The sequence below is a fragment of the Plutella xylostella genome, chromosome 23 (assembly GCF_932276165.1).
Source record: "Plutella xylostella chromosome 23, ilPluXylo3.1, whole genome shotgun sequence".
NCBI classification, from domain to species: Eukaryota; Metazoa; Arthropoda; class Insecta; order Lepidoptera; family Plutellidae; genus Plutella; species Plutella xylostella.
Window position 1 is genome coordinate 8,925,276 of NC_064003.1, and position 23,824 is coordinate 8,949,099.

Below are 23,824 nucleotides of genomic sequence, written 5' to 3' on the forward strand. Positions count from 1 at the left end.
TCGTCGCGCAGCTTCGTTTGAGCTCAGAAGTAAAACGTCTATTGTTTGTTTGACAAAGCGGTAGACCCTTCTAGGCTCACCGTCGTCTAGCAAGTTTTCAGACTGTGATAGTGTTGTTAAGGCTAATGGAACGTGTGTTTCGTTGATTATGTTTAAAGATTTTTAGTCGTGATGTAAGATCGTACCAGTGACAAGTATATGTGTTTTTAAATTATTTATTGAAGGCGATGTAACACCTTTCGATTTATATTGTTTTGTGATGATGATAAAGCTGTTGTTACTGAAATATAAAATAAAAATGAGTTAAATGTTGTTAACACTTTTATTTATATATTTTTTAAGTTTTCGTATAATTATTCTACTGATTTGTGATTAGATGATCAGCATTTCCCATACGAACAAGCCCCAAAAAGTCTATCTGTATCAATGATTATCTGACATATTAAATCATTTAATAGGTTTCGAAGCTACGATAAATAATTTTCTCCCAGTAATATAGCAGACTTATCTCTGTCATTGTCATGGTCAAAGCCATTGGCTCGTGAGTATGGAATGTGTCTAAAACTTAGGTATAGCAATGGCTTTCTCGTACAAAATACGGCAATGTTTTTCTGTGTTTCATATCATAAGATTGGGGCAAAGAATCTGGCGTTTAAAGTAATTTCATCATCATCAGACCGTAATCGTCCACTGCTGGACATAGGCCTCTCCTAGGCAGCGCCACAACACCACACTCGGTCCCAAGGCATATCCAGCTACTACTGGTCACCTGTCTAAGATCGTCAATACAGTCAGCCGGAGGCAATGACCAAAAAAAAAAAAGAGGACATGCCCTATCCACGAAAAAAACGCGCTTTGGTTTCAATTAAAATGGCGGCTTGCTTCTTGAAAAATGTAAACAAACAAATGTCATGGCGACCGGTCGCAATGTTGTATTGTAATTTTCGTGGATAGGGCAGGTCCTCTTTTTTTTCTTTGGTCATTGGCCGGAGGGCGTCCCAGTAAGAGTTGCTTGTCCGGTGACAAATCCTCTTCAATCAGCTGTTTGTAAGTGCTTGTCATTTAAGCCGACATGTTTATGGCTGTTTAGGAGAGATCTTGTGAAATGGTATTATAGGTTGATTCTCCAGCCAGAAGCATTTTATACTTACGGCATGGTGTAGAGATCTGTACCGGTTGGAACCTATCCAATGGTCGAGAACTTCAAGAAGCGCAAGACCGTTATTATTCCTGGTTCTGACTCGCTAATCGTGTTAAAATTTTATTCTGTACGTACTAGCATATATACTAATAATGTTAGAATTACTAACCTTTGATGTTAACTAAGGACTACAATGAAAAACCCGGAAAAATAAATAAATCAACAACTAACATTATGTGAAACAATCCATTCAAAAGTTCCAGTATTTGTAAACTAATCTAGTACAAACTAATAAATATAGTTTCATCAAAATATAACACTTTAATAATATTGTATCTATACAAAATCCATGGTTTGATAATATCAGATATGCTTTATGGCGATAACAAACGAGGAAAAGTGAACCAATCATGAACCAATCAAGAAGGGATTTATATAATTATATAGTTGGTAATTAATTATAGATATCGGTGGTAGTTTAGTATGGGCTGAAGAGAATGATTTGTTTCCTCTCAAGTATAATGAAGATAATATTGAACGGTCAACATCCGACAAAATGAATAGGATAAAATATACTGAAAGTTCCATTGACCACTTCAACAAACGGGTTATCCAAGAACTTATAGAAAGTTGTGTAAAGAAGTCGAATTTACATAATGAAATTGAATTTAAAGCACCAAAAGTAAATTTACAACAAGAAGCACAACTAGCAAAACGACAAATTACAACAATGGATTTGCAAAAAAAATATACAGATTCTATGTCCACTCAACAACAACAGTAGGCCTACTCTTGGCACGCAAGACGTAAATTCATATTGTGTTAAGATCGAACACAAGTTTATGGCTATTTCAAGTTAGATTTGGCACTCCCGACATGAATTGGCTCACAATCGTGTTCAGATCGTCTTGTGTTACAAATTGGTTCTAACTTGTGTTGCATGTGAGTCAATTTTGACAGTTACTCTGTGAAAGAATGAATGAAAACGAAAAAAAAACAAATTGTCATTAAAATTCTTGTTGTCATGGCCGGTCGGTGGATTTTCATAATAAGTAACAACTTAAAAAGTTTAAAAACCAATATTATGGTAAGTTGTTCAGTTACCAAACGTGTTAGAATTGTCGCAGGCATCTGGTTGAATCTCCTGTTTGATTGAACCGCTAGCCCGTTCATTGGATGGCGCTATTCAGTTGTATGACTAGGCCGAACGTTGATTGTACAAGCGTCACAAAACGTCCAACTAGTTAGCTGACTTAAAATCAGTCAGGTGGTGAATAAAACAAATATGGCGTCTAACAGCGAACAGCTGACACAAAAAGCACTTGTATTATTATTTTTTGCAAATAAATTAGCTTTAAAGTGCGTTATTTATGTTAAAATAGTGTGACAACATGGATTTACCTATTATTACACCGCCGGCGGATAGTTTCAAAGAAAAAAATGTGCTGAAACTGGATAATTATGAACAACAATATTAAGGTACGTTTATTGTTATTGTTTAGTTAATTTGTGAGATGAGAGCTTTGTAACATAATCTTTTTGTTGACTCTTGTCTGGTCATGTTCATCCTGACCAGACATTACAAAGTTGCTATACTATATCCCATTTAACGACTTCGCTAAATAACGTTCAGTCAAGACGTTGGACGTTACAGTCAACCACTTGACGAGTTGTTCTTTAGTCTTACAACTGAATAGCGTCATCCAATGAACGGGCTAGCGGTTCAATCAAACAGGAGATTAAACCAGATGCCTGCGACAGAATCATCTGTATATCCACTATGATCATTATAATGAACCTAGTTTTTCCCCACAGAGTTCCGCAACTCAGCCGTCGTACCGACAGACGAAATTACTTGTAGAATATGTAGAAAGTTACCCAGGAATGGCCAGGGATCTTCTTAAGACCGACCTAGGGAAGTTAAAATTATGAGAAAATAACATCAATGGCCTCGACCTTAAATGCGGTCGAAGGGTCTTGAAAAGATGGACGTAACGTAAGTTAAAATCTTAAGTTTACTTTTCATTTTGTTATGACTACCAAATTAAAATCCCCGTAAGCTAAAATCCCCCAAGATGACCCACTAATCATACTTAATTACTTTTTTTTAAATATTAAGTATTGGAAAGAAAAACATTTTATTTTAAATGTTAGTTAACGTTTAATGTGTAATTATTTTTTTCAGATTGAGGACTGCCGTGGTAAATGGCAGGATCATAACATAGTTAAAGTCGAGGTGCAGCATCCTAAGCCCATCATACCCAGGCCTAAACTATCAAGCCGCTCAGCTCATCCTCACAGCACCTCACAGCATAGATCCAGCCGCCGCTACCAAGTTGATGTAGAAGTAGACAGAGTGATGGCCATAGAGGACAAGCAGGGAGAGGCCGAACTACTGACAGCATGGGCTAATGCCCTAAAGCCTAAAGGGGACCTTGCAGCAGCTGCCCGTGATGGAGTCAATATCCTCATAGAAATTGCGCAACAGTTATCAAGAAATACAAAGTTAAGGGCATCTAGACCCAAAACCATCGTCACTAGTTATGGGTCCAGATGGGCTGTTGTGCAGTAGTGGATGATGTGATGATTTAAGTAGAAATTAATATTTCCTGTGACTAAAATATTATTTTATATTAGGTAATACCTATGTTGATTTAAATATATGAACATTTTTGTTTTAAGAAATGTTGAATTATATTAGAAAAAGTGTTCCTATGTTAATATGTCCCTTATATATTATAAGTTTGTAAGTATTTTAACAGTGGTGGTGAAATTATTATTATACAAAAGTATGTCTGTATTATTATAAAGATAAAGAATTCTGAAACTTACATATGTTTTTATTTATAAATCTTTTTGATTATGTACTGAAATATTTACAAGATACTATAGTATTTAGGCATGTAGAGGTGCTGGTAGAGGTGGTTCATCTCCATAGTAAATGGTGGATCCTCCCACCAATCCGGGTGTGACGTCACGATCACCCAGAAGTCATTCTGTGTCAATAGCATTTATATTTTATCGAGACTGGCCGTGAGACGTAGGGACTACCGTTTTTGGGCCAATGACAATGGAGTTGCAATGGAGTCTCTATTGGATATCTTCATTGATATTTTTTGTAACCAATAGCAGACTTGGGGCCCTGTACAGGTGCTCTGTCCTTTTGCTCTGGCGCCTGTTTACGTCAGTTTTGGCAGTTCTCTGTTCCAAACAATCTCCAAACAATGAATACTAAGACACATAGAGAAAATAAACTACGTTATAAGAGGCGGAACTACGTGCATATTTTTTTTAAACGCCTATGTATGGCATTCCGTGATGCAGTAGTACCAATAGCGACATAGGTAATAATTTAAAAAAATAACATGCTACCAACCGTGCAAAAAAATACGACATTTCTAGGGATGTGTTATATTTAGTGTTGTATGAATCTATCGATTACCTGTTTTATCGACATCGATAAAATCTACAATTCAGGATTTAGGGGAAATATACAAATTATACACTAGTTACGGAATAAAAGGAAATAAAACAATATAAGTATATACATGTAATTATTTAATAAAGTATAAGATTCAGCGAAAACGTAGGTATACAGTAACAAGATTCTTTTCGAAACATGTGTTTATAAGGCGGGCGAGATAACTAGACACCTGGGTTAAATGACATTTGTCTTAAGTACTGAGTGCAAAAAAGTAATATCGATATTACCAAAAATATTTCTTTTCTTCCTCTTTGCTATCAGTATTTTTATACTTAAGCTCGGCTAGAAAGATAAAAAAAAACCTCGCCATACTGCGCAGTTTTAATGGAAATAATTTTATAAATTGTTGCGAGAACGAACGTAAACATAATGGCTCCACAACACGTCTGCGGATGCATCTGCAGACGTACGCGAATGCATCTGCAGACAAATCTCTACAAGCGACCACACGTCTGAGTTCAATATCGGCAGACGCTACTCGCAAACATGGACATCGAAACCGCTGCCGTCGCAGCTATTTATGTGTTTAGTACTTTTAAAGACGACCGAATGGCGTAGTGGTTAGTGTCCCTGACTACTGAGCCGAAGGTCCCGGGTTCGATTCCCGGCTGGGGCAGATATTTGTTTAAACACAGATATTTGTTCTCGGGTCTTGGATGTGCCCGTAAACTGGCAATAGGCCCGCCCCCTATTACATTGGGACTAACATAACACTCTGGCGAAAAGTGGGTGCAGCAATGCACCTCTGCCTACCCCGCAAGGGAGTACAAGGCGTGAGTGTATTTTTTTTAATGTACTTTTAACTACCTACTACTTGAGTTTTCATCGCAGTCGAGTTATCAAGAAGAAGTGGAAAAGAAACGATGCTGGACTCACTGACTGAGGCGTCCGCGGACGTGTGGTCGCGATGCCGGACACTCGCGCTTGAACCCTTTGATCTGTGCCACAAAAACCGACAACAACAGCATCGGTGGCAGATGCATCTGCGGACGTCAAATACCTACCACAGATGCCCAATCACCCCCTCTACTGGTTATCTAAAAATCCGCATGCGAAAAACATACTTACCTGACTTTTGTTATATTGTAATAAAATATATAAATATTTGTTTATATAAGTATTCAAGTTGATACCTACTTATTAAAGATGTAACAAAAAAGTATGCGATAAAAAATATTTATTGTTAATCGTCTGATAATTTTATTCTTCGATAAAATTGCGACGGACTTTTGCTAACGCTACAAAAGGACGAGAGCGGGGCCTCGCGCGGGGAAGCGGGGGAGGGGTAGATTTTTGGGCCAGGTGTCTAGAAACTTTGCGCGGGTTGTATATGGAAGTAAGGTTTAATCAGTTTGGTTAGATAATTTAGGTAGTAGTATTGTTATCAAAAATAATTGTTTAACGATTTTTGCCTGAAAATATATAAAAAAATTATTCAAATTATTGAGACTTCTTTAGTTATTGAGGCTATACAAATATCTGATACATTTCACATTCAGTAACTCATGCCTTCCTGCCGTAATTAGTATATAATCTTATATAATCAAAGTAAGAAGATAATAATATATACTTATAGCTAATCTACAGTCAACGTTTGCATTGTTTTAACTCCCGATAAAGTTTTACTTTTTGTGGTCCAGCGTCTTCCTTTTGGTTTCCTCTTCTGATTTCTTAGTGCAGATGAAATTATATCTATTAGAATTCCTGATTCTAAGTTTTCAATCAGCTTTGCACTTCTTTTTAGTGACGACAAACTTAAATTTGTTTTTTGTACCTCTTTCATGAGTTTTTTTTTGCGTGGAGTCATATCTGTAAAAAGGAAAAAACCGGCCAAGTGCGAGTCGGGCTCGCGCACAAAGGGTTCCGTAGCAGCAAATATAATATTACAGTTAAATCAACCTATCTCAAAAACTATAAGAGATACTTTGATCAAACCAAAAATCGTTGAAAGAGTTAATTAGCATGCATCACCTCTATTTTTTTTAGAATTTTATACCCCGTAGTTATATAGTTATATTATATACCCCATAATTCGAGAGGGCGCCACTGTCCTATAAACAAGTCTAATTAATACTCCAGTGTTTGTAAATATTGATAAATTGTAAATACGTTATTAAAGTGTATAAAAGGATTATAAAAACCATCAGCAACTTATAACTGATCAGTGACAGTGTTTGTGAGACAAATATCCCAAAGTTACTAATAAATAAACGCAAAGAAGTGACACTAACAAATCGTGCTTAAAACTTTAAATTTAGAACGCTTAATAAGTGCCAATCAGTATTAAGTGCAATTTAAGTGTATCTACAAACCATTTCGTTATAAGTGCGGCGAAAATGGATGATCATAGTGATAATAAGTGAAATTACCTACGATCTATTTGGTGAATCAATATCTGGCTTGGTCAAAGTCCACCAACTGCCAATCAGCCGAAAGAGTGTATAATAATATCACTTATTTCACCAACATTTTCTATAACGTTCGTAGATCAGTCGGTTAAGACACCGGCAACGGCGACACGGAGACACGGGTTCGAGTCTCAGTACCGGCCTGCTCTTTTTGTGATTTATTTCACTGAAGAAGTAACAACGAACACGGGATCGAGTCCAACCATAACCAAAAAAGAAAATAAAATATATTTAATATGGATTTTCTTACAAATATCACTTTACGAAGAAGAGCTCGGACACAGTCAGATAAATCATGCTCTAGTGACTTAAAAAACTCCACATTACAATCGCCAGATGGCAGTATTTGCAGTTTGCCCAATATATCGACGGACAATGAAATAGTTGAAGAATTAATGAGTCAGTTGAAAGAACTCAACTTACAATTATCAGCAGCTCACGAGGAGGTTAAAATGCTATCATTAGAAAACATGTCTTTGAAAACGGAGCTGGAAGAACTGGGTAAAAAGTTCAAAACATTTAAGAAAATTACATCTGAATGCACACCAAAAAGGCACAAACCAGCATTATCGACTCCTAGGAAGCTAAATCTACCAAAAAATAACAGCACACAAAAAGAACCAAAAATGAAAAGCAAAATCTCTACAGCAACATCAGATCAGACAGATAAGCCGAAAAAAAATACCGCTAATCAAAGACCAAAGTTGTGTATACTAAGCAGCGATAAGCACAATGACTTATTAGATATTGCTGAAAACACATCATTTAGCAAAATGCAAAAATGTCTCTATCGGAAACATAACTGCGGACTAAATGATTTACTGGCAGGAATAAATAACAAACTATTGAATTTTACACTGAACGATTACTGCATTATTATGATTGGTGACGTTGATTTTAACAGGACTAATGATTATTTTGAAATAATACGCCGCTTAAGAGAAACTCTGAAGGATGTACAGCATACCAACATAGTCATATGCCTTCCCACTTATAAATGCGCCGACCATAAAAGCGTTTTTAACTGGCGTGTTGAAACATTTAATAATCTTCTTTGGTTGGATGTATCGACGCACAAATATGCACACATCCTAGACTCCAACTTGAACTTGGAATATGATACATATACTTTCAACAGAAGAACCGGGACTATCACAAAATATGGAATGGAAACCATATTTAATTATTTATGCATAATAGTTGACGAAATCCACGCAAATCGCAATCTAAATAGTGAGACTGGTGGAACATCTCCTGAGAATAATAATACGAATAGTCTTTTTCGAGTTCAACTACAAATCTGATACCTCAACAGTTCACTTGGAAACATCACGGCAACAAACAATAAATATAGATTCTCGCAATAATATAGAAAATGTTTATTTATTTCACCAAAACGTGTGTGGAATTACTAATAAAAAAGATGAATTAGAGGTTTATCTTCATGGTTTAGATAAAGACGTACACTACATCTGTCTCACTGAACACTTCTTGTACAAAGACTCAGCACCCTTATTTCATCTAGATAATTATAATCTAGCTTCTTATAATACAAGAAGCCACAAAAAAAGAGGAGGGTCATTAATAGCTGTCCATAAAGACAGGCCATATGAAGAGCTAGAACATTGTAAAAAACTATATAAAGTAAAATGTTTTGAGGTCTGCGGAGTTAGAGACATTCAAAGTAATGTTTGTATTTGTTGTTGCTATAGAAACCCAGAAGATAATACTTATGATATTTTTATGGAAAGATTAGAAAAACTTCTTGAGTACTTTTTTGATAAGAAATGTATAATTTGTGGTGATTTTAATATAGATATTCTGTCTGATACCAAAAAACGCAATGAATTTGTTAATCTCTTAAAGTGTTATAATTTTAGACATGTTATCAACGAGGTTACTTATGTGAAAAATTATTCAAGCTCTTGTATTGATAACTTCTTGACTAACGTACCTGAGGCATGTTTGGAGAAACATAATGTTGATCACAATGGCTTGGCAGATGGTCACGCTGGTATTTTCTGTGATTTATCAATTGAAAATGCGAGCAAAGCTAATAAAATCCCTCAAACACTTTCTGTAGAAAAAAGATGTTTCTCTCAGAAAAATAATGATCAATTTAGGAATGAAATAATGAAACAGAACTGGACTAACAAGGGAATCAATGGATTTATTTCAACATTCGACGGCATTTTCAGAAACAGTTTTCCGAAAAAGAAAGTTCGGGTAAAGACAAAAAGAACAGATCATAATAAATGGATCACTACAGGAATAAAAGTGTCAAGTAAAATGAAAAGAGTTTTATATGGAGCTCAGCGTTTCGATCCAAGTATAAACGAATACTACAAGAGGTATATCTCAATTTATAGGAAAGTAATTAAAATGGCAAAAAAACAGGCAGTCCGGTTTGAAATTGACGGTGCAAAAGATTCCACGAAAGCAATTTGGAGGTGTGTAAACAAATACAGAAATAAAAAAACCAACACACTTAAAGAAAAACTTCTGCTTAAGGTAGGTAATGAAATAACTGACAACCCCAAAGAAATTGTTAACATATTTGCAAATCAATTTGATTTTGAAGAATCCAATACATCAAGTGTTAACAAAGACTTGGCTATGAATATATTGGAGAGAGATTCAAAAGTACAAAATGACATGTATTGTCGAACATGTAATCCAGCAGAAGTTGAGAAGCTTGTTCGTAGTCTTGAGAACAAAAAATCCTGCGGATATGACGGTCTGCCTATGACAGTGGTCAAAGACAATATTGATGTGCTAGCAGCTCCGTTGGCCTATTTTTATAATGAGTGCATAAGGCTTGGTATATTTCCAGAACAACTCAAAATTGCAAGGATACTACCTATTTTTAAAAAAGGTTCCAAGAAAGATCCATCAAAATATAGACCAATCTCACTTTTACCTATACTTTCTAAAATTTTTGAAAAAATCCTTAAATCGAGACTACTAGTACATCTTAATATGAACAATGTTATTAGTGATAGACAGTTTGGTTACAGACGAAGCCTAGGAACAGTAGACGCTATAGAAACATTAGTAAATGATGTAGTACTAAAGCTTAACGACAAAAAGAAGGTAGCTGCCTTATTTCTCGACCTAAGCTCAGCTTTTGATCTAATAGACCATGAAATTCTACAAAAAAAATTAGAACATTACGGAGTACGAGGAAACACTTTAAAACTTTTCAAGTCTTACCTTCAGAACAGGAAACAATTTGTAGAGATCACCACCATAGATAATAACTCTGAGATGATCACAAAGTCAAAATTGATGAATGTCACTCGAGGAGTTCCGCAAGGCTCAGTCTTAGGACCCATACTTTTCATAGTGTTTACGAATGATCTGCTAGAGCATATGGGTCGGTCTATGCCGGATGCCAGGCTAGTCGTATATGCCGATGATACCAATGCTGTAGTTTCAGCCAACGACATAAAGACATTGGAATCTGATGTAAACAACATGCTATGCATTTTCTCAACATGGTTCAACATAAATAATCTTAAAATAAATACGACCAAAACAAGTGCTTTACTCTTTAAAACCACAGCAAGAGATAAAGATAAAATCAATATCATACTTAATGGAGACGAAGTACAAAATGCCAATTTCGTAAAATTTTTAGGAATTTATATTGATTCTTCATTGAACTGGAAGCATGAACTCAATGCATTGGAGAGCTCTATTAGTTCTGCATGCTATGCCCTACGAAGTCTCCGGGATGAAATAAGCGAAGAGCAGCTTAAGATGGTCTACTACGCATTGATAGAGTCTAAGTTGCGTTATAGCATAAAACTTTGGGGTCATAGCTATGAGTACAATGCAAACAAAGCATTTGTCTTACAAAAAAGGGCTATTCGCACAATTGCCCGTATACCACAAATGGAATCTTGTATGCCAGTTTTTAAGCGACTTGGCATATTGACTGTGCCGAGTTTGTATATTATGGTCCTTCTTACTGGTCTAGCCAAGAACATCCATTCAATAGAAACGAAGGAAGAGAAGGTCATACGTGAAAGTACAAGAAGAAAAGAGCTTCCAATCAAACTCACACCACATCTATTGGTGACGAAGCATTCAGCTCCATACCAGGCCATTGTATTTTTTAATAAACTGCCCCCATCCCTAAAATTGATGGTAACGAAAAGCTGCTTTAAAAGTGAACTGAAATCTCTTTTATTGGAAAAATGTCTATATGACTTGAATGATTTTTGACATGTTTCATGAACTTTTTTAATTTGTTTTGAAATTTTGAATTAATTTGTGACTTAAATTGTTATTTACATTATTTTCGCTTTTATTTCTGACATTGTTTTTAATTTTTTATTTGGATATTAATTATATTTACATTAATTTTATTAATAATTTAAATTTATTTTTACTTTTGTTTATGAGGCCTTTTAATGCATGTGTGATAGACATAGTTTTTTATTTTTATTTGGACATTCATTTTATTAATAATTTAAATTTATTTTTACTTTTGTTTATCAGATCTTTTAATGCATGTGTGATAGGTAATTTATGTTTTAGTTATAAGAATTTCAAATACACCTTGTGTTTATGAATAAATAAATAAATAAATAAATAATAAAATAAAAATAGAGGGGGGGGGACATACTTTTTACGACTTTGAGAGCTGATATCTCAAAAACCGTTCACTTTAAGAAAAATGTTTTTTAGAAAACTTTATATCATTTTAAAAGACCTTTCCATTGATACCCCACACGGGTATGTACATCGAAAAAAAAAATTTCATCCCTCAGTTACATGTATGGGGGGCCCCACCCCCAATTCTTTTTTTTACTATTTAGTGTCATATTTTTGTAGCGGTTCATACAACACATATTCCCATCAAATTTCATCACTGTAGTACTTATAGTTTCCGAGTAAATCGGCTGTGACAGACGGACAGACGGACAGACGGACAGACGGACATGACGAAACTATAAGGGTTCCGTTTTTGCCATTTTGGCTACGGAACCCTAAAAAGACTAAAAAGCTAGTAGGTAATTCATGATGTTGTTAATATTCTAAAAAATCATGGAGATTGGATAATATTTAGGAGTAGAAAAACGTTTTCTCTTTTTGTTTGGATGAGCAAGTGTTATACTTCCATCTTAACTTATTACTTTAACTTGGGTGGTAATGCTAACGTGATAGGTAGCAAAACCGTATCTGTACGTCGAGGCAGTCACGAATTATTGAAGTTCAAAACACACCTAACGGAGCTCATGTAAGTAGATTTCATTTACAATCAGAACTCTTTCACTTAATTTGCTTGCTACCGGAGCTGCGGCGCTCCGTTAGGTGTGTTTTGAACTTTCAATAATTTTTGACTGCGTCGACGTAGTGATATGGTTTTGTTATCATTGTTTAGCTTATTTGAAATACTTCTGAATAAATACATAAAAATATCATCCTAGGGGGGCTATTTTCAAAGTTATTCAAGGAAATGTCTATTATGCTGTTTTTTTGTCAAAAAAACTAGTTTAGGTGCTTGTAACTTATTTTATGTAACTTTTTAGCAGTTGTGCATATTTTTATTGGATAGAGATGACTTTTTGCGGATAAAATCAATTTATTTCATGTCCGTAAGGCGTTTAAATATCGAGATATGATTTTTTATGAAAACTAAGTATCTGAAACTTAAAAATGGCCGCCATTTCTAGAATATTGAGATTTGACCCCACATATGGGGGTGTTTTCTCGATGAAATCACTCGGAATACAATATATACCCTTAAAATTTGTCGGGTTCGAAAAACAACACATTGTATATAATCACACCTATTTTATTTTATTTGTCCTTCTAACACACAATCTTGGACACAAAGATTCTTTACCTTTTGTCAAGTAAGAATCAATGCAGTATGATGTCATATTATGTCACGTTGTTATGAGGCGTTTGTTAAAAAAAAAAAGTTCCTTTTTGGAGAAATAGATGGCGTTGTTTGGGGTTGTACCAACTTTCAAACCCTCAGAACACACTCAGATCACAATATGTTATTCTGTGAGGCTAACGAAATGTGAAAGTGACGTAGGTAGGTAGAATTGTAGTATTATTTTCTCTATGATGTCGATGTCACTGTTGCTTCAGCGTTCAGTGCGATTGTGCGTACAGCCGTTCTTTTCAAGTTTTCTCAGTTTCCTTGTGTTTCTCCTGTATTAATGGGGACTACCGTTTTTTTGCTCACCAGTTGGCGCCACTGTCGCTGAGGTCAAGAGGTACCATAGCTGTCAAACTTATCAAAAGAGACTGTATTAAATTGGCGCGAAATAAAGTTTTAAAATTTTGAATCTTATAAGCTTATTAATTATAAAATAACTATCATCACATCGAGTTACTATGCCGCAATGTAGTGTAGATCCGTTATGTTCGGAAAGAAAAGGAGGACTTATGTTAACAAGTGATAAAACTGTTCTAAAACAGTGGCATGTGAAATAATTATTATCCGACAATCTCTTGTTTGTGAAAATCATTATAACCAATTTCAGAAAGAACTTAATGTAAATAAGGATTAGGCATTTAATGAATACAATAAAAATAAAAGAATTACACACTGATTTAACTTTTATTTATCCTTTTCGTTTAAACACACTGCTATACAAAAAATATAACACATTAGTAATCCACACAATGAATGCTGGTTGAGTTGTTAGTTGAAACTAAATAATGGTAGTATAGTATACTAAGCCCCTGTTTCACAATGTCTGGTTAGGTGCTACCTGTCGGATAAAATACATGCTGTCACTGTCTAAAAAATTATAACAGAGTGACAGCATGTATTTTATCCGTCAGGTAGCCACTAACCAGACATTGTGAAACAGACCCTAAGTATTATATTATTTGTGGGGGTGTCAGTACCTGCACCTGGCTCACTCGAATGGAGCCTTTGTGCATATCGCCTTAAGGTCTAAACTCCACTCCTAAGCTTGGACCATTTCCTACCACGCTGGTCCTCTGCAGGTTGGTGGGTTCGAAAATCTAGATGTGCAGGTTTTATCACGATGTTTTAACTAACCGTAAGAGCGATGGTATACATTGTACATAAATTCCAAAGTACTCATTGGTGATAATATCTAGATCTGGAGTTTAATTTTTAGTGTTCACACTGCTATACAAAGTTTCTGAAGGCCACTCAACAGTACACTGAATCATTTTGTTGTATGATGCTGTCCTCTACGTTTCCAACCAAGTTACTGTTACGGTCATAGTCTTGGTATCTGTAAAAAGAAAAAACATAGCTGTTACCTAAGCAAACAAGCATACACTTCGTAAAAAATAAGTTTGTAAACAGTAAACAAACTAACCTCGAAATTAGCTGCTCTTTGAGACTGCTTATTTTTGCGCCTCTTTTCCTTAATAATTCAGCTTTCAACGACAAATAATCCATATTTGCGATAATTTCGCAAAAAGAGATCACTTTTCAACAGGGAAATGAACGAAAATATAATTTATCACGAAGCCCGCCAAACAAATTATATGAAAAGTAAAATGTCACTTGACCTCAGTGCACACCAGCGCCCCTAGCGGCAAATTCATCTGGATCTCTGCTCCTCTGGAGATCTGCTCCTCCTCCCTTGATACTGTAGAGTTAGTGCACTTGAGATAGTGACTCTTTTGAGATAGTGACTCTTGTGAGATAGTGACTCTTGTGATAGTGACTGCTATACTGTAATAATGCCTAAGGACTATGGATCATGGTCCCTTGCCAATCTGAAGATAGAGTTACGAAAACGGAATGCCAAACTAACTGGACGGAAAGCCGTCTTGGTTCAGAGGTAAGTTTGATCAAAGCATTTACAAGTTGCGACGGCACACATTCTCATCTTGTCTTGTAAGTATTTCTTTGGGATCTTATTTAGGATCATACAATAAATAAAAATAGAAAATCAGTTCTCGCACGCAGCACCCGTTCAAACGGCGCGCATAGAGAAAAGAACACTACGTGACGGCGCGGGTAGAACTATTCACAGAATACTTAGCACTATCCCAAGCCACATGCAGTCTGAGCCTCGGAAGGATGGCTCGCGCTACCACCCGACATTTAATCACAACTAGTGAGTTCTTATTCGGCTAATCAAATATGTGAGGGACCTAATTCTTTCTCCGCTTACTCATATAATTAATACAAGTATTGAAACCGGTGTGTTCCCTGCTTGTTGGAAAGTAGCGGCCGTTAGTCCTATTTTTAAGAGTGGAAAGAGGGACGATCCTGCTAATTACAGACCAATCTCTCTGCTTATTATATTTTCAAAGTTGCTGGAAAAGGTGGTCAACAGCCGATTGATGAACTTTCTCGAAACAAAAAATCTCCTTAGTGCTAATCAATTTGGTTTCAGGCATGCTTTGTCCACAGAAGACGCAGTAGGTTCGCTTTCGAGGAATATCGTTAATGCTCTGGATAAAGGGAAAGCTTGCATTGGTGTGTTTCTTGACCTGGCCAAGGCATTTGATACCGTGTCAGTCAAGATTTTACTAGGAAAGATGGATAAAATGGGAATAAGAGGTATTGCTCTGAAATGGTTTGAAACATATCTAACCAACAGAAGTCAATGTGTTAAGATTGGCAATAACATAAGCTCACAAAGACAAATCAAATATGGAGTACCCCAAGGCAGTATCCTAGGTCCCTCGCTCTTCCTGATCTATCTGAATGACATCTCCTCGACAAGAATTCAAAATGCCGACTTTTACTGCTACGCTGACGACACGGCAATCATTTTTAATGACAATTCATGGAGTGAGGTCTTTCAAAAAGCGGAAATAGGTATAACAACACTAGGAGTCTGGTTAAGAAGGAACCTTCTTACACTTAACACTGAAAAAACAAAATACCTTGCGTTTCACAAAACAAAAGCTTCCGAACCAAAAGAATCTCCAGGAATCGTTGTTCACAGCTGCGGCCAGGATCCATTAAACAAATCTTGCTCGTGCCCTACAATAGAACGTACAAACTCCATTAAGTACCTGGGTGTTCACCTCGATGAAAAAATGACGTTTAGAGACCATATTAAGAAATTTTCTGCCAAAGTTCGTAAATTGATTCACTTCTTTAAGGCTCTTCGAAACAGTGCGGATATAGGTCTTCTAAAACAGATTTATGTATCCATTTGTCAACCCATCTTACGCTACTGTCTGCCAATATGGGGAGGTGCTGCCAAATCAATTTTAATTGAGATAGAAAGAGCCCAAAGATCAGTGCTAAAAGTCATGTTAGGAAAAAAACGTCAACACCCAACTAACAGTCTGTTCAACGAACTTCAACTACTAACTGTGCGAAAAATTTACATTGAAATGGCTACAATAACTGTCCATAAAGCTCTCATGGTATCTGCAGATCTACCCGAGTTGAAGTCGAGACGAGTGTATAAAGCACCACTTAACCCAACAAATACAGCATTTGCTCAAAGGCATTCTAGTTTTCTTCACCCGTATATATATAATAAAATGTGTAAGGTATGTAACCTCAAAAATAAAACTACAAGGGAAATCAGAATTGTAGTCCACGTCTATCTGCTAAGTCTCACTTATGACGAAACCGAACGTATTTTAAATCAAGTCGTGTAAGGGTAACAAATATAGGGTAACGTAACGTACCTTGGGACGCTTGTACCTCGGGACATTGATTTTATTTTAAAAACTGGCTAAATAAACACATTAAAATTTTACCCTAGGCATAGTATTTTACTTGCTTGGCAAAACTAGTGAGTCTCATGATCATACCGGCATCGAGTGTGTGGTGAAGACAATATTAAGTTTTTTGGAGTCATAAGTAGCTTTTGTATAGTTTTTTGAGTTGATTTATCTCATTGAGGCATGCTCAAAATAGGGACATGGATATCACATATATATTTTCAGTTATTTAATTTTATCACACGGCAATTATTTGAAAGATTCCTAACATAAAAATAAAGATATTAAAATTTTTGGTAAATATTGCTTTTTTGTACCTTGGGACACTATTGATGTTTGTACCTTGGGACACTGTATCCTATGGTTTTGTACTATGGAGACTGTTAACTTCTAAATAATGCCATAAATCTCTGTTATTATTAGTGGCAGAGTAAAACTAGAAAGAAGAGAGTTGCAGTAAGTCTGGATCGTTTGAAACAAGCAGTAGATAAAGTAAAAGAAGGAGAAAATATTCCTATAAAGTGAATGTTCCAATTTGTAACATAAGATTCATACATAATCGCAAAACATAATTTCGTTAAAAACTAATGATAATTTGATGTCAATGTAGTTATAAAAAAACGATAATTACAAGACTTTTTGTACAAAAAATAGAATAGATCAATTTGTCTCAAAGTACACTTAAAAGTGTCCCAAGGTACAAACGTGTAACGTACCTTGGGTCAAAACAAGCATTTTTACTTATATCTTAATTTTAAAAAATCTGGCCACACCAAAGCTCCAGCACAAATACTAGTGATAATAGATTATACAGGGTGTCCCAAAAGTCAACGTCATCCCTTAAAAGGCTGATAGGTCAGCTCATGAGAGGCCAGAAAATCACAATATGACCTTAGTAAAAACTCGATAATTTTCGAGATATTGACACTTTTATAAATTTGCTGAAAATCAACACCTTGGATCAGTTTTTTGCGTGCCGCCGGTACAAAAATCCATATTGTTAGAATTTGTTTGGTGTTGCATCACTCTGTATAGCCTTGCTATTGATCGCAGTCAAAAAAAATATCGATTAATGCTGTATGTTTAAAAAAAACACGGTTTTCAAAGTCATAAAAGGTAATCGTATTTTTTTATAAACAATTTTGACTCTACATACTGTAAAAAAAATATACCACGCAAACCTGGCACCTTATTTGAAAAGATTGCTCATTTAATGCAGTTTCCAAAATGGTATGAGACGTTGCTATTGTTTTAATTAACAAAAAAGTTATTGCTATTTTAGTACAAAACGACCTCGATGTAAAAGTGTTGGAGGAAATTTATCTGACTGAATTTATTAAGGGTAAGTCATGTTGGAATGAGTAAAAGTAAAATAGGTGGTGGGGTCAGCCGTGGCAACATAGATGACGCAAAAATAGCTAAGAAAAATCTTACCAAACTCTTATAAAACATATTTTGCGTTTTTTACACCTTATTTAAAAAAAACAAACATTTATTGACTTTTATTTTTTTTTCTCAAAATTATAACACCACATTATTATATTTAGTACATAATCACCAAAAAATAATACTCATTAATGGTCATAATCATAATTTTGAGAGTTTGGTTTTGTTTAACAATAACTTTAAAATAAATAACAAGTAATTAGAGGTAATGTTAATGACAAACTGATCTGTCCCTTTTTTGGGTACTGTGGGTGTACAATGTACATGTGTAAGCGTTTTTCTTGTACAATATCACACATTAGCACTACTCAGGAATGTATGTTACCATGCGCTACATTTATGGGGAATGTGGAGTTGCTATAGTCCACTTTTTTCGAGAAAGATACACAAAAAGCGTTTTCTTTTATTCTATGACAACGTTGTCTCTTTTCCCACTCCCGGCCACACCACCTATTTTACTTTTACTCATTCCAACATGACTTACCCTTAATAAATTCAGTCAGATAAATTTCCTTCAAACAATTTTACATCGAGGTCGTTTTGTACTAAAATAGCAATAACTTTTTTGTTAATTGAAACAATAGCAACGTTTCATACCATTTTGGAAACTGCATTAAATGAGCAATCTTTTCAAATAAGGTGCCAGGTTTGCGTGGTATATTTTTTTTACAGTATGTAGAGTCAAAGTTGTTTATAAAAAAATACGATTACCTTTTATGACTTTGAAAACCGTGTTTTTTTAAACATACAGCATTACTCGATATTTTTTTTGTCTGCGATCAATAGCAAGGCTATACAGGGTGATGCAACACCAAACAAATTCTAACAATATGGATTTTTGTACCGGCGGCACGCAAAAAACTGATCCAATGTGTCGATTTTCAGCAAATTTATAAAAGTGTCAATATCTCGAAAATTATCGAGTTTTTACTAAGGTCATATTCTGATATTCTGGCCTCTCATGAGCTGACCTATCAGCCCTTTAAGGGATGACGTTGACTTTTGGGACACCCTGTATATCCTACAGAATAAAGTAAATTTCACATTGATATCTTAGTTGTACGCTGCGATATCTTCATTCAAAGTTGGGGTAGTCGAAAGTGTCCCTAGGTACGTTACGTTACCCTACACACTTATATTTATTTTTATTCCATTTTATTGTTTATTTATGTAACTAGTACTAAAATATATTACTTATATTTATTAACAGCCATCCTATTAATTATTTAAACTCATATAATCGCCACCGCTCATGACCGCCCGCTCCGTCCCTGGCACTCGAGATACGGAAAACGATCTCTGCGATACAGGTTCGCCTAGTGCAGAGTTCAAAAGTAATTACCATTGGAGTAAATTCAAAGTACCCTACGATTATTGTTGAGATTTTTTATTTAAGATTTTTGTTTATTCCAATTATGTATCTGATTTGGTAAATAAATTATTTGTATTTGTATTTGTGTTTGTACTTATTCTGAGTTTAGTACTCTTTGCTCTCTATGTAATTTTTGACAGTTGGTACACTGCGTTTTCACGCCATCTATCGGCTTACCCAAAAGCTCAACTGACAGCTGTCAAGGAAAACGGCTCATTGCTATCAACTCGCTATCAAAGACCATTTTGTCCGAGCCTCCTTTAGGCTAATTTTTTAAAAAGCCCATATACATATACTACAAAAACAAATGTTACCTGTCTCAAATTGGATTTTTATTTTTTGCTGCTCTGCAGGTTTGGGATTCACAGATGTTGTGCGTTTTTTAGGTGTCATCTCTGAAATAAATAGAAAAACAGATTATAGTACTATACATTATATATTATTGTTATTTTATTCTACTACTGCAGTTCAGTAAATACACAGTTAAAATAGTGTGATGGAGTACATTTTTTCATTCATTTATTTAGTACCTTAAATAACATGTCACATAAGATGTTCCTTTTAATTATTGTTATGCATTTTGGTACAATGTTATTTTACCCTTAGGGTGTAGTACAGTAGCAACTTAACTATCATGCATATTGATATATTATTATTATCTTCTTCTTATCGTGTCGACGACAAACCAACAAAGTCGCTAAATAATACCTATATGTACCTGATTTAAAGGCAAACCTGTTATTAATCAGCAAGATAAGAAAGAGTGGATAAGTATACAACCCGCGCAAAGTTTCTAGACACCAGTAGGCCTACTCTTGGCACGCAAGACGTAAATTCATATTGTGTTAAGATCGAACACAAGTTTATGGCAATTTCAAGTTAGATTTGGCACTCCCGACATGAATTGGCTCACAATCGTGTTCAGATAGTCTGTTACAAATTGGTTCTAACTTGTGTTGCATGTGAGTCAATTTTGACAGTTACTCTGTGAAAGAATGAATGAAAACGAAAAAAAAAAACAAATTGTCATTAAAATTCTTGTTGTCATGGCCTGTCGGCATTGACATATATATTACTGCGTAAGGACAGGCCAAACCACTCAAGAAAATGGCACCCGCGCGTTGGCCCTAAAATAGACATTTTAGGGCCAACGGTCCTCAGTCGACAGTTGTCTGTGACGGAGAGATGAGTCTTTGATTCTTGTGATAAATATGCCTATTTTTGTTGTGAAAGGCTAAAAAACTATGTTACGAAGGTCAAAAATGAATATGGAATATCGTATCATCCTTAATTAATAAATAAACACATTTTAAAGCGATAATTTATTTTACTACCAAAGTCTACAATGGCCGCACGATGTAACCTTGTACGGACGTCCGCATGCAACTCACTCATATTATTATGTACCTACTGTCCGGTGACGGTAAAATATGAACGCACGTACAAGGTTGCGTCGTCAGGATAAGTAGCTCGGCTCTGACATAGTTCCAACAAATTATGACAGATGGCAGTTATTTTGCTTGTATGAAGAAGGTTTGAGTAAAATATTCTGAAGGGCGTATCCTTCCTTTTGAAATCATTGCCTGTCGGTGGATTTTCATAATAAGTAACAACTATTTTAGTTTAGGTTTATTAGTCGTAGATCACATTTTATTCTGTTTTATTTAATAAAGTTACATAATAGTGGCGTAATTTATTGTTCATTTGTACACACACATAAAATAAATTTAACTACTTAACTTATACTAAACTATCTATATATTTTACAAATAAAAAAGATAATAATATAAAATACTTATAATAACATCGTAACAACTTAAAAAGTTTAAAAACCAATATTATGGTAAGTTGTTCAGTTACCAAGCGTGTTAGTCCAACGTTGGCCCCAACGTTGGTACCAACGTTGGACTGCAAATTGGGAGAGTCGTACATACGTTGGCTAATAAACTAGTTCTGTCCCGGCAGAGCCAACGTGAAGATGTCCGATACAGAAATCTTAACTGCTCTGAGGCGATAAATATGTGCTCATTAATGATTCCCGCTTTTTTTAAATCTTCAATTGAGAAGATCATGCCCATATTCTGTTGAATGCCGCGCCATGCATCAGCTAATACATTTTGATTTTTATGTTCCTTTCGAGTTGCGTCCCATGTTATTGGATGTGCTTGTCGTTAAGTTCAATAAAATCTGTAACTTTTTAATTTTTCCATAAAGGTGACAATTTTGTGGATGAGAAATCCATTCTCGCTCGACGTCCGCACTCGTTGCGTGTTGCAACAGCACTGAGCAAAGCGCCAACGTATGGGCGTGATCGCCAGCGTTGGCGCAGATTCCTTTGATAAAACCGACACGAGCCGGCCAACTGCCAACGCTCGCCCCAACGTTGGGGCCAATGCAATTTTATAGATCCATACGTTGGGCGAGTAGCGTTGGGACCTGCGTTGGGGCCAACGTATGGAGCCGGCGTTAGAATCATCTGTATATCCACTAGGTATTATGATCATTATAATGAACCTAGTTTTTCCCCGCAGAGTTCCGCAACTCGGCCGTCATACCGCCAGACGAAATTACTTGTAGAAAGTTAGTAACCCTGGAATGGCCACGGGTCTTCTTAAGACCGACCAAGGGAAGTTAAAATTATGAAAAAAATAGCATCAATGGCCTCGACCTTAAATGCGCTCGGAGGGTCTTAAAAAGATGGACTCCGCTGATATGCCTAAAGTAAGTTAAAATCTTAAGTTTACTTTTCATTGTGTTATGACCAACAAATTAAAATCCCCGTAAGCTAACTTACCCCAAGATGACTTACAAATCTTACTTTACTTAACTGTTTTTTTTTTCATATTAAGTAAGTACTGGAAAAAAAAAGTTTTTAAAACGTTAATGTGTAATTATTTTTTTCAGACTGAGGCATTCCATGGTAAATGGCAGGATCATAACATACTTAATGTCGAGGTGCAGCATCCTGAACCCATCATACCCAGGCCTGAACTATCAAGCCGCTCAGCTCATCCTCACAGCACCTCACAGCGTAGATCCAGCCGCCGCAACCAAGTTGATGTAGAAGTAGACAGAGTGATGGCCATAGAGGAAAAGCAGGTAGAGGCCTAACTACTGACAGCATGGGCTAATGCCCTAAAGGGGACCTAGCAGAAGCTGTCCGTGATGGAGTCAATATCCTCATACAAATTGTGCAATAGTTATCAAGAAATAACAAAGTTAAGTCCATCTAGTCCCATAACCAGCATTACTAGTTATGCAGTAGTAGATGATGTGATGATTTAAGTAGATTGTATATTATTTTTCCTGTGACTAAAAATATTATTTTATATTAATACTTATCCTATGTCGAAGTATATGAACATTTTTGTTTTAAGAAATGTTAAATAATATTATAAAAAGTGTTCCTATGTTAATATGTTCCTTATATTATTAAGTTTGCAAGTATTTCAACAGTGGTGGTGAAATTATTATTCTACAAAAGTATGTCTGTATGATTATTATAAAGATAAAGAATTCTGAAACTTACATAATGTTTTTATTTTTAAATCTTTTTCATGATGTACTGAAATATTTACAAGATATTATAGTATTTAGGCATGTAGATGTGCTGGAAGTGGTGGTTCATCTCCATAGTAAATGGTGGATCCTTCCACCAAACCGGGTGTTGTGGCTTAACGGGCTGCTCTATTATATATTCTCTGCGGGGGTGTACTTACCTGCACCTGGCTATCTCGAATGGAACAATTGTACATATCCCTAACGTCTAAACTGCCTTCCTATGCATGGACCATTTCCTACCATGCTGGTCCACTGCGGGTTGGTGGGTTCACATTATAATCTAGATATTATGAAAACTCTAGGTTGCCACAATGTTTTCCTTCATCGTAAGAAAGATGGTATACATTTAACTTAGAAACCATGTAAATTGTAGCGCCAAACGAGCTATTCCCACCATACTGGTCCACTCCGGGATGATGGATTCACATATTATCTAGATGTGCGAAATCTAGACATGCAGGTTGCCTCACGATGTTTTCCTTCATCGTAAGAGCGATGGTACACATTGTTACTTAAACTTTATGTACATTGTAGCGCCAAACGAGACATAATTCAGCTACTTTATTCACAAATCTCCACTCACAAATTGTTAGTTAATGTATTTGTTCTTGCCTAGATATCTTGTCTCACGAAGTTTTTCTTTATCGTAAGAGGGATAATATAGGTACATTTCACTTAAATCCTATGTAAATTGTTGTGCCAAACGAGCCATTACATATGGGTTTCACATATTATCTAGATGTGCGAAATCTAGACACGCA

The 23,824-nt window shown here is 35.6% G+C and overlaps 1 long non-coding RNA gene across 1 annotated transcript; it reads left to right on the forward strand.

Moving 5' to 3' along the window:
• Positions 1 to 992: 992 nt before the first annotated feature.
• LOC125490359 lies at positions 993 to 23,029 on the forward strand. Its single transcript, XR_007267627.1, has 3 exons — positions 993 to 2,228; positions 22,034 to 22,223; positions 22,407 to 23,029. It is a non-coding gene; the product is annotated as an uncharacterized LOC125490359 (long non-coding RNA).
• The last annotated feature ends 795 nt before the right edge of the window (positions 23,030 to 23,824 follow it).